Source organism: Cynocephalus volans, chromosome 12, assembly GCF_027409185.1.
Source record: "Cynocephalus volans isolate mCynVol1 chromosome 12, mCynVol1.pri, whole genome shotgun sequence".
NCBI lineage: Eukaryota > Metazoa > Chordata > Mammalia > Dermoptera > Cynocephalidae > Cynocephalus > Cynocephalus volans.
In genome coordinates this window covers 89,416,941-89,434,611 of record NC_084471.1, presented here as the reverse complement: position 1 = coordinate 89,434,611, position 17,671 = coordinate 89,416,941, and the positions used below count along the sequence as shown (strand labels likewise).

Here is a 17,671-nt window from a genome sequence, read left to right as displayed (position 1 = left end):
GCTACTCTGTATTTCTTGTCTTATAGTTCCTTGAGTTCATCACTATTTCTCCTACTTCTCAACCTTAGAAAATACTATTTTATGACTCCTGTCATTTGGGAGGTTGGAGGAGCTTCCCTGGCTGCCTAGATTATTACATTTCCCTCTTATTCCTCCGTGAAGTCAAAACTTCTGCAGCAGTCAACACTTTTGTAATTACAGCACTTTAAAAATGCTCTTGATTTCTTATAGTCTGAAGATCCTTGAGGGTGGGAGATCATAACCGCCCTATTCAGTGCGAAACTCCTAGCACTTAGCACAGAGTCTGGAACCCAGGAGGGACTTCTGAATATTATTGGATGGATGAAAGTGATTGTCCCTTTATAATTTAGATTAACAGGAGCCAAGAATCAGAGTTTTAAAGTAGTAATATATCAAACAGCTGAAACAGAGGTTCATCTAAAATTAAACTAAAATGTGGATACAGAAAAATATATATTGATTGTCCCATAAGGAGAAGGATGTGGCATCTTTCTCTAACTGCTTGAATCTGCATGCTGCTCTGCTGGTATAATAAACAGACTGATTTAAAAATCAAATGACAGACTCTAAGAAGCTGTAACAATCCCTGGATTAGTATAGGATGATAACTAAGGGATCTGCTATATTAAATCATGACAATAAAAGTAAAATCCCTCCATCTTTTCTTGGATTACATTTAGAGCTCAAACCAGAGAGCTCTAAATGAATAATAAGGAATGTGTGCCTCTGTGAATGAGTGAAAACTGAATCACATTTTAACTAGACTCTATTTATAAGTCCCTTTGGATGACATAATTACAATTCAAACCATACACTAATTAGCAGCAAACATCTATTTAATATTATTTAGTGGGTTTAAAATATGTCTTTTATTTGTTTCTGAAGGCAAATAAGAGAAAGGACACTTTATGCAGAACGCAGAGATGTTGAGGATCTAAGTCAGCAAGTAAGTTGGTGCTTCTTAGAAGCAAAACCAATTACTTTCCAAAAATAAATAACCATATTTTATTTTTCTGTGTAACAGTGATGACTAAATATATTTAAAAGACACAACAGAACATTTTATTTATTTATTTGATTTGACAGTTGGCCAGTACCGGGTCCAAACCCGTGACCTTGGCATTATAAGGCTGTGTTCTCACCAACTGAGCTAACTGGCCACCGCCAAGAACATTTTAGAATGCAGTGTTTCTCAAACAATGATGACATTTTTAGTAGCATGTTTACTTTGTTTTCTATTGACTATATTGCTTACGAACTATTCATAATTCCTTTAAAATTGAGTTATCTTCTCATTAGTTTTACACCACAGTTAAATGTACCTAAATAGAAAATTTACCAAGAGCCAAAACTTCTCTAACATTTTTATTTTTAAATATAACTCAGTTTTGTCCCAGCTTTGCCTCACTATAATACTACTACTATATACTACTACTATAATTGGGTTGAGTTTCTAATTGCATTTATATTTTTAAAAAATATTGACCATTTTCTTCTTCTACCACTTTTCTTTTAAGTTCCTGTGCTTTAAGTTGCTGAGTGAAAAAGAAATTTAAAAAGAAACCCTAAAAAATTCAAAATATACTAGTTTGAAGATGAAATTATTTTTTTAATAGGAGAATAATCAACTTTTAACATTTTGGTTGATAAGGTATTTTGGAATAGCCCTATTTCATTAAAATATTGAGAAATTTTGATAGCTCAAATTGATCACATCTATGTAGCACTTCATATGCGCCAGGCTTGGCTCTCACTGTTTTATACATATTAACACATTTCATTCTCATAACAACCCTGTGAGGAAGGTATTGTTTTCACTCTCATTTTACTGGTGGGAAACTGAAGCACAGAGGGGTTGGTTAAGTCACATGCTCAGTAACAAAGTGAATAACGGAAGGGTCTTGGGTTTGAACTGAGTCAGTCTGGCTCTAGAGACTATGCTATGTGGCTGGAGTACGCCAACTCTGTAAAACATGTATGATGGTAGTTTTTGCACAGTTCACTAACAAAATTATTCTCCTCTAACCCCAAATAGCCAAAACAATCTTAAGCAAAAAGAACAAAGCTGGAGGCATTATACTACTTGAATTCAAAATATACTACAAAGCTATAGTAATTAAAATAGCAAGGTACTGGCATAAAAATGACAGACTCATAAACCAGTAGAACAGAATAGAAAACCTAGAAATAAATTCAGATATTTACAACCAACTGATTTTCAACAAAGGTGCCAAGAACACACAATGGGGAAAAGACAGTCTCTTCAATAAATGAACGCTGGGAAAACTGCATATCCACATACAGAAGAATGAAATTAGACCCTTATCTCACACTATATACAAACCAACTCAAAATGGATTAAGATTTAAATGTAAGACCCAGAAGTGTAAAACTACTAGAAGAAAACATAGGGGAAAAACTCTAAGATATTGATCCGGACAACGATTTTTTGGATATGACCTCAAAAGCACAGGAAACAAAAGCAAAAATAGACAAATGGGATTACATCAAACTAAAAAGCTTCACACAACAAAGGAAACAATCAACAGAGTGAAGAGATAAACTGTGGAATGGGAGAATTCTCAGTATGGAGGTTCCTCAAAAAATTAAAAATAGAACTACCACATGATCCAGCAATCCCACTACTAGGTATACATCCAGTAGATATGAAATCAGTACATGGAAAAGATGTCTGCACTCCCATGTTTACTGTAGCATTATTTACAATAGCCAAGATATGAAATCAACCTAAGTGTCTATCAAAGGTTGAATGGATAAAGAAGATGCTACACACACACACACACACACACACACACACACACACACACACACACACACACACACCCCATGAAAAAGAAGGAAATCCTATCACTTGTGACAACATGGATGAACCTGGAGGACATTATGTTAAGTGAAATGAGCCAAGAACAGAAAGACAAATTCTGTATGGTTTCACGTATATATGGAATCTAAAAAATCTGATCTCATAGAAGTAGAGAGTAGAATGGTGGTTACCAGGGGCTGAGAAGGTGGGTGAGGGGCTAAGGAAGTGTTGGTTAAAGGATACAAAAAAAAATTGTCCTCTGATTCTAATATTTTTATTATGCTAGTTTCTAACTTACAAATTAGTAGTCTTCTTAAGACATTTATGAATACAGCTTAGCACTCTGACTATACTAACTCATAAAAAAATTATACAATGCCACTCTCACACAGCATTAAAAGAAAGATTCAGAGTAACTCAGTAACTCAGTATGGCTGGAGATTATGATGTTGTGAGAATGACAAGAGCTGAGAGGCAGGGGCCACATTGTAAAGAACTCTGGTGATAGTTATGACTTCCTGATTTTATCCATAAGGTAAGAAGGAAACCATAAACGATTTTAAGCATAGGCGTGATAAAGTCAAATCCATGTTTTAGAAGGATCATAACAGGGAAAATACTGAATATAAACCAGAGACAAGGAAGTTATTTAAAATATTGTTACTATTAGTAAGCAATGATGAGGCTTAAATGAATGCATTTAGAGTGTGAAAAAGGAGGACTGGACAAAAATCAATATTTAGATAGTAAATAGATTTGATTTGATAACTGACAACACTGTGGATATTGGTGAGGTAACAAATTATAGGAAAAAATATAGAAATAGCTATTATTACATAAACATTAATGTTTTTACATTGTTTTGATTTTTCAAAAAAATAATGTTCAACACAAAAATGATAATATAAGCCATGGTGGGAAAAAAAGAGCCATCATTATAAATAATTTTTGTCATAGACTATTCTTACCTTGAAAATCCAATAAAATATGCATTTTAAGGTGCCATCTAAATGAATTTAGTTCTTAAAAATACCAGTTTTTTATTATAATTTTACCTACAATAAAATCAGTCAGCATTGACCAATAATATATTGTTATAGTAAGACTTTGATCAAACATATCAAAAATTTATGATTAAATATATTTTACTTGTGCAATTATAGCAACTACAATTGTAGGTAATGTTTTCATAGCAAATTCTGTATGAAGAATTAATTTAGTGTGCTTGCATTTCCTGCTGTTAACTGTAGCAGCTATTGATGAATGACATTTTAGTCCATTTTGTGCTGCTGTAACAGAAATACCCAAGACTGGGTAATTTATAAAGGAAAGAGGTTTATTTGGCTTATGATTCTGGGACAGCTGCATCTGGCGTGGGCCTCAGGCTGCTTCTACTCATGGCAGAAAGTGGCAGGCAGCTGGCGGTTACAAGCAGATCACATGGCGAGAGGAAGCAAGAGAGAGAGAGAGAGAGAAGGTGCCAGGGTCTTTTAAACAACCAGCTCTCGTGGGAACTAATAGAGCAAGAACTCACTCATTACTCCCCCCTCCCCCAGGGAAAGCATCAATCCATTCATGAGGGATCCGCCCCCATGACTCAGTTTCCAACACTGCCACACTGGAGATCAAATTTCCACATGAGCTTTGGAGGGGACAGCACATCCAAACTCCATCAATGTTTAAAATTAACTCATTCGTTCATTGAGTCAACCAGACCATGCCAGGTGAGTAATGGGTGGGTAAAACTGTACTAAGCTCTTTGGGAAATGTAAATGAAAGAGAATGCATGATTACTGTCAGAAAGAAATTTTAAGCTTAACAAGGGAAACCAAACACAGGAACATCACTTTCTAACAGTAGCAACTTAAATTGCTAATGAAGACCATTTTATTTTTAATGAGATTCCCTTCAGACTGTACTCTCTTCTACTGCTTATTAGGGTTAATACAGCAGGTTATATATGCGTGTGTTTGTGTATACACATATGTTTCACACTTTGTAACTCTTAAACTTTGTTTTCCTTTCTTTCTTTCTCATTTTTTTAATTAAAAGGCTCTAAACTGGGATTTTCAAACAGGAAGCTGGATTTTGAGAGGTCCTGAATTACATTAAAGATTTGTGTATAAGCATATTTGTGAGGGGAAGGTCCACAATTCTGTCCAAATGTGAAATGGTCACATGACTCCCAGAAGGTTAAAAACCACTGTGTCTTTTATGCGAATAGGAAATGAATCTTAGTCATATTCTCCAACACCAGTTGAAGTAACTTTTCTCTTCCAATTTGTTATATATTTTTTCCAAGTGCCTTTATGATTCTGCTGCAGGATTAGGATTAGGATATATACCTAGTAGTGGGATTGCTGGAACATGTGGTAGTTCTATTTTTACTTTTTTTAATGGAAGTGATAAAGCATCTTCCAAAAATGTATATTCCTAACATTGCAAATTAAATACTGAGCCAGTCTTGAAATTTTCACTTATACAATTGAAGATTTTTATAAATCATTTATGTGTTAAAAATATTTTTTAAGATTTTTGATGTCTAACTGTAAAAAGTACTTTGAAACTCACAGGACTATTGAAAAGATAATTTTTTTTTCAAGCATCAATCTCGGGGGCTGGCTGTTTAGCTCACTTAGTAGAGCATGGTGCTGATAACATCAGTGTCGGGGGTTTGGATCCCCATGCCAGCCAGCCACCAAAAAAAAAAAAAAAAGAAAGAAAGTATCAGTCCTGGAACTAACTAACTAAATAGATTAAAAAAAAAAATTGTATGCTTTTTATGAGAATCCAATTCATGATGTCATTTTTAAATGCGACAATTTTCTGCATCATCAAAAAGTTCCATTTTGAGGATCAAAGGTTTCGTCCAGACATGATGTTTCTCACTGGCCTTCCAAAATAATCTACACTTACAGATATAGGGATATTCAAAGATCCCAAATTTAGGATTATCAGTCTCAGACTTCACAAAAACATAACTGTTTTGATAATTAAAGTAAATTTTATTTTCCCCGATGGAGAGAGTGAAACATCTCCCATACACTGATAGTTACAAAAAGTTTTGACTTCTTGAAGACAATGTGGTTTTTTGTTTGTTTGTTTGTTTGGGTTTTTTTTTTTCCCATTCAGCTTCCAGAATATGAGTGAATGAGGAGGTATTTCATCTTTCCAAACTCCCTTCCCTCTCATGTCTCTAACACAATACACTTGGAAACAAAAGGCAGATTATTAAGTTTTCAAATGCATCTCCGGGTTTCTCTCCTGCCTCTGGCTGCCTCACCTCTCCTCTGCCTTGCCCTTCAGCACATCTGGTAGCCATGTGTGGTCGTGCTAATGAAGACTTTCCTGAGTGAGTTACAATTAGTTCCAGCTGCCATTCAGCTTTCCTGGGCTGTACCAAAGGAAAAGATGGGAAAGGGGCTCAGGGAGCACCCGTAACTCTTTCACTTCCCCAAACTGAATTCTCCATGCCTCTGGGACTTTCATCACCATGGCTTGAGAGGATTTTTTTTTTTAAAAAAGGTGTAAGCAAATACTTTCAGAGTTTCCTCCTTCCTTTTTTCCAAATCAGCATTTTATCCAACTTGATTAAATGTGACAGACAGGCAGCAGTACCTCTATGATCCTTAGAACAATAGAGAATTGTTAAACAGATGCTATGTCCCCTTCTTGGCCCACGGATTATACTTACCTAACAATTTCATCTGCTTTAATAGAATAAATTTGTGTTTGTGTATTTTACTATTTGATGGATTAGAAGGAACTGCGGAAGCAAATGCACTGTATACAATTAGGCTGTCTTGAAAATGCACACTTGTTTATTCTAGGCCTCTTCTCCCCTTCTCAATCAAGCTACTAATAGAGCTGTTTTAAGTTTCAACAAGGACCCTATTAACTGTGGGTCTCCACATGAAACAAAATGCTAACCCAGAGTCTCCTGATCACGTAAGCCCAAAGTCTCCCAAATCCTGTTCTACATTTCTGTCCAAAATCACCGTTATTTCTTTTCAATGCTTTTTTCTGTACCTAGCAAATTATAAGTGCTCAATAAATACTATATAATGGCCGGAATAGCCTTTGTGTGATTTTAAGTGACTCTGACTATAGAAAACTTAATATAATTATTTTTGGCAACTTGTACCTATACCTTATTCTAATGCTATCTATCTTTTAATTTCACTAGTTCCGGTCTTAGTATATGCGTTTTACTCAGTAAAAACTAACCAGTGATAACAACCACAGTTTACATTTCAGCCTATCATACACTCTCGTTTACACACAATTGGCACATGAACCCCTATAACTACTAACAGTTACAAATGAATGTTTACAAATAAGAATTCAAAATCAGAAACAAAAACTGGATTTCCTAATGGAGCATCTGAAGTTATTAGAATGTACAAATCAAACCAACTAGTATCCCTAAGACAAAGGTATGTCACAGTAAAGAAACAGCATAGAAGAATGCTGTGGGAATATTTTTTCTTCTTTTAACTGAAACCAAAACTAAATAACATCACATCCAGGAATAGTGATCCCAAATAAAATACAGTAAGCATATTAGGTTAAAAAAATAAATCACAGTCCTTCATCTCATCTGGACCATAAATGTAAATAATTTCCCAGTTAAAAGAAAGAAAAGAATCTTTCTCACTATAGGTAATTGAAAAATATGTCAATTTAACACAACTAAAATTTCTACAACTATTTTCCCTGCTGCCTTCCCCTCACATATTACAAAATGTGAATGTTTTAATTGTACAGTGCCAAATTCTCAGATTGGAGAAATTTTTGCCCACAGTTGGACAATTCTTTGCTTTCATCTCTGGGTGGTTATCCTTCCAAATTTATCTCTGTCCCTCTCTGAAATGACCAAATTAAATCAAAAAACAAAAAAACAAAAAAATCCTGTGCATATTTTTTGTAGGGTGCTTTTTTGATTTTTGTTTTTTTCATACCAGGAGAAACCTAGAGAATGGGAAAATTACACAACACACTCAGAATTTTTTTTTAAATGGCTTTAACTTCAGTGATGAAAATATTGAGATTCATCCACATTTCAAAATGTCAATATAATTCTAAAATACAGAGTAAATTAGTTAGCAACACAAATACTCTATTATAAGAATGACATGTTTTTCACTGTTAATTTTTTCTTTATTTTTATGAATAGGAAGTTGACTTTACAAGCAATAATGACAGTTAATGACAACCCAGTGAGTCACTGCCCATTGCCTCTTGGGTCTTCAGAAGGGGGTAGTTCCATGTATTAAATGATAATTAATGCCATTAAACATTCCAGCAGTCCACTTACTTAACATCTTTTGGCATCCAAGCTCTTAAATGCTTCTACTGTACCTCACAAAATAATTGAACCCCGAGAAGGTACATAGTGTTGATCTTCAAAGTAACTGAGATTTCTCTGGCACAGAGAAACAGAGAACAGAATCAGTCTGTAATTTTTATGTTCACAAATAAGTTTTATATGGGAGCATTATATTTTTATGAGGCTAAGTAATAAGTTGTATATAAATTCAATGCTCAGTAAGTTGTACCCTGTCATAGTTGACATTGATTCTCAGTCCCTGTGTTGCAATGTTTGCTCTGCAACCTGATGCTGCTATGGCAAATCAGATTGCTTCTAGATGTGATTCAAAGTCATTTTTATAAATCATAGATTCAGTTATTTATATTATGATTATAGTCCTAATCTCAATGCTTTAGGAAGGTGGTAGGAGGAAAAACTGAGTAAATAATAAAATATTCATATATTGGATAACAACTTTAAAAATTATTTAATATCGATAAACATAAAATGATATGATTTTCTGATAACTAAAAAATTATTTTATTGTATGTACAGATGTTTAAATTAACACACACATTCCTTTCTTATCTCTCTTAAATTCAGCAGGATAACTGTAAGTCTTCACAAGGCATGTTATCAATGTAAAAGCAATAAAAAAGTCACCCCCTTGTGAATTACTATTTACAGTATTTCACAAGAATGGCATTCACACCCTCCAAATGAACAAGGTTGTCTCCTTAAATTGAAGGACACCAAGGGCACTTTTCATCAGTTAGCATTAGCAATAGGGGGGATGCGAAGGGAGAAAATAAACCATTTTTCTATCATTTGAACTCTCTCTGACCCTTACAAGCTATTCAAGTATGCACTTAAGACAATTCAAATAAATAACATATGTACACATATATAGAGCAGATATGTAGATGGCAAAAGAGTGAATCCTTGTAAAGCAGATAGATTGATATGTAGAAATTAATCACCTTGAAGCCTGTTTCTTGGCATTGTCATTGATAACACAAGAGGAATCTCCATTAATAGATAGTAAAAACATTTCATAATTTTAATCAATAATTCTGGGAAACAGGGTATAGACTTGCAGTGAACCATCCATAGCTCATAGAGCTAAATAAATAAAGAAAAAGAGAGAGCCACCTTGTCCCCAAATTGACTTAAAGCTTTTCAACATATGGTCATGTTTATACTGGATGGGTCAGGGGCAGAGGTGGTGAAGGAGGCTGGCAAATTTTAAATGCCCTAAGAAGTGTACAGTGAAATATATTATTCAAGTGATAGTTAGATTAAAAAATTCAAAATATCTCAGTCTTAAACTTATCTTTATTCCAAAAGTTAAATAAAAAATTTTATGAAAAGATACTAAATCTCATAAATGTAGACTTGTACATATCCATAGATACAGAATTATTTGTTCATTTTTGCTAAAATATTTCCTCAAAACAGTGTCTAGCAAATGTGGTCTGTCTAGCAATTTCTAACACCACTCCCTCACTTTAGCGGCACTATGTGATGTAGTTTTAATGAAAGTATTACTAGGACAACTGCATTTTTTTTATATAGAACACTGATAAGTTAGTGATCCAAAAGTGACAGTTGAATGCATAAGAATCATGCATGAATCACTCATGTTAATATTTTTGGTTGCTTTCTGAAGGCACCCATTATTGCCTTTTCCCCAAAAAGAGAAAAGAATAGAAATGGAGATTTCAGATATGACAAAATTATCCTGTGTATTCTCTTAATGTTTAGAGGGCTTCAATCATACAGTCTCTAGAAGCAAAAATAAAGCCCTACCAAAATTAACAGAGGAAGGTAGAAATAAATGTCACCAAGTAAACCTCTCTTTCAGCTAGAAACTATGTGGATGTGGATATTTCTTTAAAGTAAAACATGTGTCTTGCATTCCCAGGAAGCTCCGTCAGTGATGAGGATGTGGAATTCAGTGGTCCTGTATATTCATCCCACCTAGGCATTCCTGCTACCTTCTGGAACAGTGACAGTACTAACTCTAGAAACCAGGAGTCAAGAGGAACTGCTCTGTTGTGATTCCCAGCGTCCCACAGAGCAGAATTGCACCACAGTCCTGTGACATGTGACTGGGCTTGGGGAGTTCCAGTGTCAGCTCCAAAACCCTAAGAAGGGCTCTTCCCTTTTTAAAACAAATGAATTAACCAAATATTGCTACATTCTTGAAGCTATTGACACACTGGGAACTTCAATCCCCAATTTGCTTTGTATTTTTTTTTTTCAATAGAATGAAAAGAGATGCAGGTAGAGCACAACATAATTTAAGAAAGTTAGATTTAAAAAAGACAGAACATATTTTTATTTATTACCCATAGTGGGAAATTACATGTTTTAGATTTGAACTCAATTAAAAAAAAAAAAAAAAAAAAAACACTCAACTTGCTATGTTTCACTCGTAAGTGGTATATAGTAGTGCATGAGTGGAAATCAGTTTGTCCACTATTTCTAAGTCTTCTAAACAGTAAAACTTTCATTGATATTTACACACCTCAGTCCCTTTTACAGTTGTGTATCACATCAGGCTCTACTAAGTTGCAGAGTTCTGTATGATTTTTATCTGGACATCCTAATTAAAAATTATAAGTCTTAATTCTCACACTTCTCATTGCTTTTTTAAAAACCAGTTTATTCACTATATTATCTTCTGATTCCTAACTTAAAAATGAGAAAAATAACTAGTATTTGTTGCATAGGCTATCCAAAAATGGTTTTATTAGGAAAGAGACTTAAACAGCTTTTCCCCTTTCCCATATCCCTGGCAGGATAAAATCACTTTTCTAATGGTAAATAGTAAAATCAAAAAATGTGAGCAATCATGGAAACTGTGAGTTTTCCCAACAAATGTGAGTCACTTAATATCCCCAGAAGTAATGTAGCCTCCCGAGAAAACAGAGAGATTCAAAAGGAGATGATGATTTGATGGTTTTTCCTGTGTCTAAGTAAGATTGGCTATGACTAAATAGTTTCTCAATTGCTAGACTAAAACAAGCCAAAACAAACAGATTTTAAAACTTTAAAGTATGTTGTGTAGTAGTGACTGTCCAAGGTCTCACTAAAGTCAACATCAGATAGATAATACTGAGATGAGTTAGATGCAAAGGGCTGCTCTTGGATTCATTGCTTATAGAGAAAAAAATAGCAACATTGTTACAATAAGAAAAAATTAAAAATAAAATATTCTCACCTGTATATTAACAAATCCAATATGGTTTACATTTAATAATAAAGAGGAAAACATATATACCTCAGGTAGTTAGAGCTCAAATGGTTGTAAAAAGGTAAAAAAAAAAATTAGTATAATAGTTAAAGCTCAAATGGTCACAAAAAGATAAAAAAAAAATTTAGTGTAGTAATGGTAGAATAATCTCAGATTTTCAAATCAATAAAAATTTTGTCCAGCTCCTACAATATACACATATTCATTTCCCCTATACCCTTTGTAATCTGTCATGTTTCTTTTAATGGCAAAAATACAAAGAGAATAATGTGTCAAAAACATTAAATTCAAACACCAAAACTTAACCAAGGAAAAGCCATTCATTTCATTGTGTCCTACTGGAAATGCCTTAATCTGGTAGGAAGTTGAAATATGTAGATACAATAGAAGTGAATGCTTGTTTCCTAATAATGCTGATCTTAATCTTATTATGGAAACTAGATATACATATCAATTTTTTTTAATAAAAATTTAATTTATGCCAATGTGATCAGACAGGCCAGTCTCTTTCATTGTCCTGGTTCAATTTGTTAACATTATTTTCCCAGGAAGGTAGGACATGATTTCTGTAAAAACCGAGCACTGTGCTGCACACCAGTGTACTTCAAAAAGTTCATGGAAAAACAGAATTAAAAGATATTACAAATCTTTTCACAACTGTTTTGAAGTGCCCTCATATATGGTGGGTATGTAATATATAATTAAAGGTATATTTTGAAATAGATTCCAAGTACTGGCATGTGGAAAAAAATTGAGGTTGTAGATATTACTTCTTTATCATTTAAACTTAGGAAAAATGAACAGAAATTCGTCTTGAAAATACCCATGGCCCTAACTTTTTCACTGTGTGATCTCAGACAAATTACTAACATCCCTGAGTCTTCACTTTCTAAAGTGTAAAATAGTTTGTAATAAAACTGCATCGAGTAAAAAGATCACAAATTTACAACATAAATTTTAGTAAATACTTGGCACCTGGTAAAAAAGAAATTGTAACAATATTGTTGTTATGTTGTCATAAGATATTATGCCCTTGGTTCCTCATAATCTACCTGAATCTTCATTATAAATATTAAATATTTACTTGAGTTATATGTATTTAATGCTTATTAAAAATCTCTTTAATTATTTGGAATACTCTGTGATTAGGGGGAAAAATAACTTTATAAAGAACTCCAAGTACTGGTACAACTCTAAGGAATTAAGTACTCTAAGGAAATTTAGATTAAGGAATATTTTCCCCTTACCAATAATCAAAATATACTACTATTTCTTAAACCAAATCTGGACATCTAGGAAAAGTGATGTAACTACAAAGGGAAAAGGGATACCAAAGCTGAAGAATCCCAAAGATCAGTTTTAATGGTCCTTGTGAGAAAAGTGAGAGGGGCTTCCTCTATCTTCCAAATTATATAAAAGAATTTTGCACATCGTAAGACTCACTGAATGATGCCAATCTTAGGTATGAGTATGCTTTCAGACTCTCTATCGTTAACTTCAAAACTTTCATTAAGATGAGGATACTAAAATTATAAGCTCCAAAGGCCTGCTTATTAGTGATAACATATGCAACGACAATGACAAATTCTTGGGTTCAGGAGGCAGAGAGAGGGATCAATTTGGAGCTTAAGAAATACTGTCAGTTATATAAAGAATTTTATGAGGACATTAAAATATTTGGAGTTCGCATGACTAAAGACTGCATATGTATAATATAATTCCATAACTATTATGTTAAAGTCCTTAAACCATTCGCTTTCTCTCTTTATTAAAAGTGAGCTCCTCTTGTGAATTTATAACTGTGGAAAAAAAAAACCAAAATCACTTTTCAAACTATTCCCATGACAGCAGTTTAATGGTGAACAAAATACCAAAAGATCCTTATATAAATTAAAACTTAGGTGAAACATAAAATCATGGCACATGTTCAGGAAACATCATCAAGAAGCTTAGCTAAAAATTAGATGCACCTATTATCTACTAATTTCTGTACCTGGTTATAATTAAATAATCAGTAATTCTTAAAAACTAGCACCCTAAATTTCAGAATGTTCCTATGATAAATGACAAACTGAATACATTTGGGTAAGATTTGCTTTGTTCAATATATTGGCTGATAATAACTTGTAATTCTTGTTTTAAACTGCACTTTAAAAGTAAACATTAAGTTTACATTAAATAACACTAAGTCCTCTTGGAAAGCCCCAAAACAATCATCAGGGTTGTTTGTTTAACATCTACCGTGCATAAAACATAGTACTGGGCACGTTAACTGTGTTTTAGTGAATGCTCAACACCTAATTTAATCATTTTGAATATAAATTTTCAAATATCATGAAAAAGGTACTGTAGAACTGGGTACACATAACATTTTCATTGTAAAAATAAAAGGCTAAAGACATGTATAAGACATAAAACAAAGAATACAGGTTTTAGAAAGCATTGTTATTATTGTTGGTTCCAATAAATATGCATTAACGTTAGCATGATATTATCAGTGTGTACCTTTATGGTAACATATACACAAAGTAGTAACAAAGCAGTTAAAATTGATAAAACAAATTGCACAACTTTTATCCTAACCTGGAATCTGTCTTGAATAGTGCCTAGTATTCATAGTAGAATCTGGACCTCAATAATGTATCAAGTGGGCCATGCGAACAAAATTTTAAAATATTTCTTCCTGACCAAGCTTTTGATCTATTCTGAAGCACGACTGACTGGAATATCTTAAAGTTTCTACAGATATTGTGATTACAATGCTCTCCATTTCCATAAAAACGATTTCATCTTTTTTAAAAGTATGATGCCCAGCAGCAATGAATACTAGAGTTCAGTTGTATGTTCCATAAAACATTACTTCCTTTTAACTGTTTTGGTCATTGATTTTATTGGGTGTTTCCTAGCATTTGGAATATGAAATGGTAAAGAAATCTACCCATAGATATGTATTTTTTATTGTCATCTTTGGTCCATACTGAGAATATACTTCATTTGAGTGTCATCTTTTACTCATGGTTATAATACAGTGCTAGTGTCTGTGATTCCTTGTTTTTCAATGATTTTTTATTTTCTATTTTTATGAAGCACACAGAACCTTCAGCAAACATGTTTTTCAAAGAATGTATTATGTAATATTTATCTAAGTTTAACTGTTATATCTTTAATATGAATATCAGGAGAGGGGAGATTGGTACAGTAATCTAATGTTGGGACATATAAAAAAATAAATGATAATTGCCCCGTCAGTGCCTGAGCCAATGTTAGGTCCGTATTGTGTTGCAAGCTACCTAAACAAGAAATGAATTGTCTCTACAGACTTTCTGGTTCATAAATTTCCTGTAGAAAGGAAGTGATTGTTTTGGTTAAAGGAAACATCCTGGGTTAAATTAAGCAAAAGTCCCATTTTCTGTCAACAGAAGACAAAGCAGAGAGGTAAAAAGGTCAATAAATATCAAAAGCAAGAGACTAACCAGTATTTATTGGGTACCTTGTATATGCAAGTATTGAGGACATCAGGAAAGCAAAATATCTGAATGTCTGAGTTAATGTTCTCTTTTTGTTCAAATATTTTGTATTTTGTGTAGGCATGATATACACATTGCTAAACATATAATAAAGATTTAAGCCTACCTTTTAAAGTTAAAAGTCTATAAAAGATACCTTTCTAATTCAAATCAACGCGTCACAGAGCTGGGGCAATCATCTCTTCCACACGTGTATGTCCAATTAGTCCAACAGAACTTTCTTACTAAATTTGTTTAGGAGTTAAGGCAAGTGTCCCCATGTCCATTACGGAGCAGGGCATTTCTGTGTTTTTAGTATCCCAACAATGCACAAGTTTCCTCATTTAATCTTACATTGTTCAAATAAAACCTTTCCTAATCTACGTGAGTTTTCTTCTCCGTGGATACGGAAAATTTTATGGAACTGGTCATAAAAATATAAATGTGAGCTATAGTTACTTCTTGAGCTTGGACTACTACACTTAAAAAGAAGAATACTATATATGAATATATATATATATATATATATATATATAAAGTACTTACTGTAAAAGATCCATCACATATGGTCATTTTCAATTCAACCTTACAACAAAGCACATAACTATTCCGTTAAATAACTTGTGCTAAATACATAGAAGGTGGCCTAGCACATAGAAAACATTCAAATAAATTAATATCATCATTATTATTTTATAAATGGAATAATCACTGTCTTTAAAAGTACAATTTACCTTGGACTACCCACAATTTACATAATATTACATAATATAAAAGTGTATGTGCATGCGTCTGGTTTATATGTAAGCACAAAACTTATTCATAAATTCATTTAACAATCCTATATTAAGTACCTTCTATATGCTAGTTACTATGACAGGTACTGGAACACAAAGATAAAGACCATAATACCCCACTCAAGAAGCTTAGTTTAACATCTTAGTATGATACCGTTGCATCTGATAGATAGGTGTAATATATATAGTATGTTATGTGCAAAAATAGAATTATGCATGGGTATTTAAGAGCCAAAATACTGATACCTTTTCCAGTTTAGGAAGGGCAAGGAGCATCACAGATGACTACAAATTAAGACTTCTATGCTTCTTAGAAACATTCTCACAATGAGGCATGCTCTTCTTCTAAATTATGTATATCCATTGTCATTATTGCACTAAGTGGTGAGAGTCTTTGGGTATACAGTCTTAAAAAATGTTTCCATCTCCACATGATAACTTCAGAAAGTTAAATCGTATTTCGTTCTATTAAGTTAAAAATTTCCTGTCTTCAAATATAAAGTAGTATTAGTATTTGAGAGTGTTGCTATCTTCACAAGGATTTCTACACAGTATATTCCTTATCAAACTGAACCTAAAATGAATCCCTGATTAACTATGTGTCAGCCAGGAGACTATTCCATCACCTATCGCAGTGTCTAGCATGTAGTAAGCACTCAATAATAAGCATTGGCTGGAGGAGCAAATGAATGAATAAACTCTCAGTCCCTTATCATCTTGGAAGAGCTTTAAGTACATACTCAGTAATGTAATGAATCTAGAATGTTCTTACGATGTTTAAAAATATTTCTTCTGTATCTGACATGAACATTCAGAAGTCTCATTGTGCTTTGGAAACAAATACAGTAATGTGTCACTTAAAGATTGGGGTATGTTCTGAGAAATGCATCCTTAGGCGATTTCATCGTTGTGCAAACATCATAGAGTGCACTTACACAAACCTAGATAGTATATCTACTACATTCTTAGGCTATATGTATAGCCAATATAATCTTATGGGATCATTGTCATATACTGGCCCATCATTGACAAAAATGTTATGGGGCACATGACTACAGTGGATTTCAAATAAATCTGAGCAAGGCTTTCAATTAGCAATAATCGCGCCTCGGATAAACCTCATTGGCTACGATACTGCCACTGCGCAAAGCTGAGCAAGGCTTTCAAACAACTGAGATAAGTAAAATGACACACTAACAGAGTAGGACCACATATCAGGAAAACATAGTAATAAAGGGAGTGAAGTCTGGAGCCCCACTGCTTGCGTTCAGATCAAGACTCTACTCCTTGCTCGTCACGTGACCTTGGGTGAGTTATTTCACTTCTCAGTGCCTTAGGGTTCTCATTTATGAAATAAGAATACAACAATGCTTCCCTCATAGGGCTGTTTCAAGGATGAAAGGGATTAAATATTTGAAATAACTTTAAATAGCATCTGTAGATAGAAGGCACTCTATCGGTGTTGGTTTAATAAATAAAGAGTCATTTAAAAGACAACTTTCTTTAAAATGGGGACAATGATAACCCCTTTGTATTTGGTGCTGAATTGAACATGGGAGTTCTTTTCCATAGCTATCTGTAAGTTTCACCGTGTAGACTATCCATGACACAGAGATCGGCGTGTATGGTTTTCGTTATAAAGGTGACTTGGTCAAAAGTGGGAACTACACAGGTGTGTTTCAAAGTGTATGAAATTCTTCCTCGGTACAGGGGAATCCCTCACATATTTCAGTCTTGTCCGTAGGATTCCCTCCTCAAACAATTCTAATATGTCATTTCATATTAATATTAATATGTCATCTCATATTAATATCAATGTCATTTCATATTAATATTAATGTGCCATTTCATATTCACTTCTAATATGTCATATTCACATGCCAGGGAGCTGCATGGATCCCTCTGTTTCATATGTTTTAGTTTATTCCATAGCTGTTATGTGTCTCCTGTCAC

The 17,671-nt window shown here is 33.5% G+C and overlaps 1 non-coding gene across 1 annotated transcript; it reads right to left on the bottom strand.

Annotated features, from left to right (window-relative positions):
• Positions 1-16,733: 16,733 nt before the first annotated feature.
• On the bottom strand, positions 16,734-16,870 carry LOC134361449 (U4 spliceosomal RNA). Its single transcript, XR_010021452.1, has one exon. It is a non-coding gene; the product is annotated as a U4 spliceosomal RNA (small nuclear RNA).
• Positions 16,871-17,671: the final 801 nt, after the last annotated feature.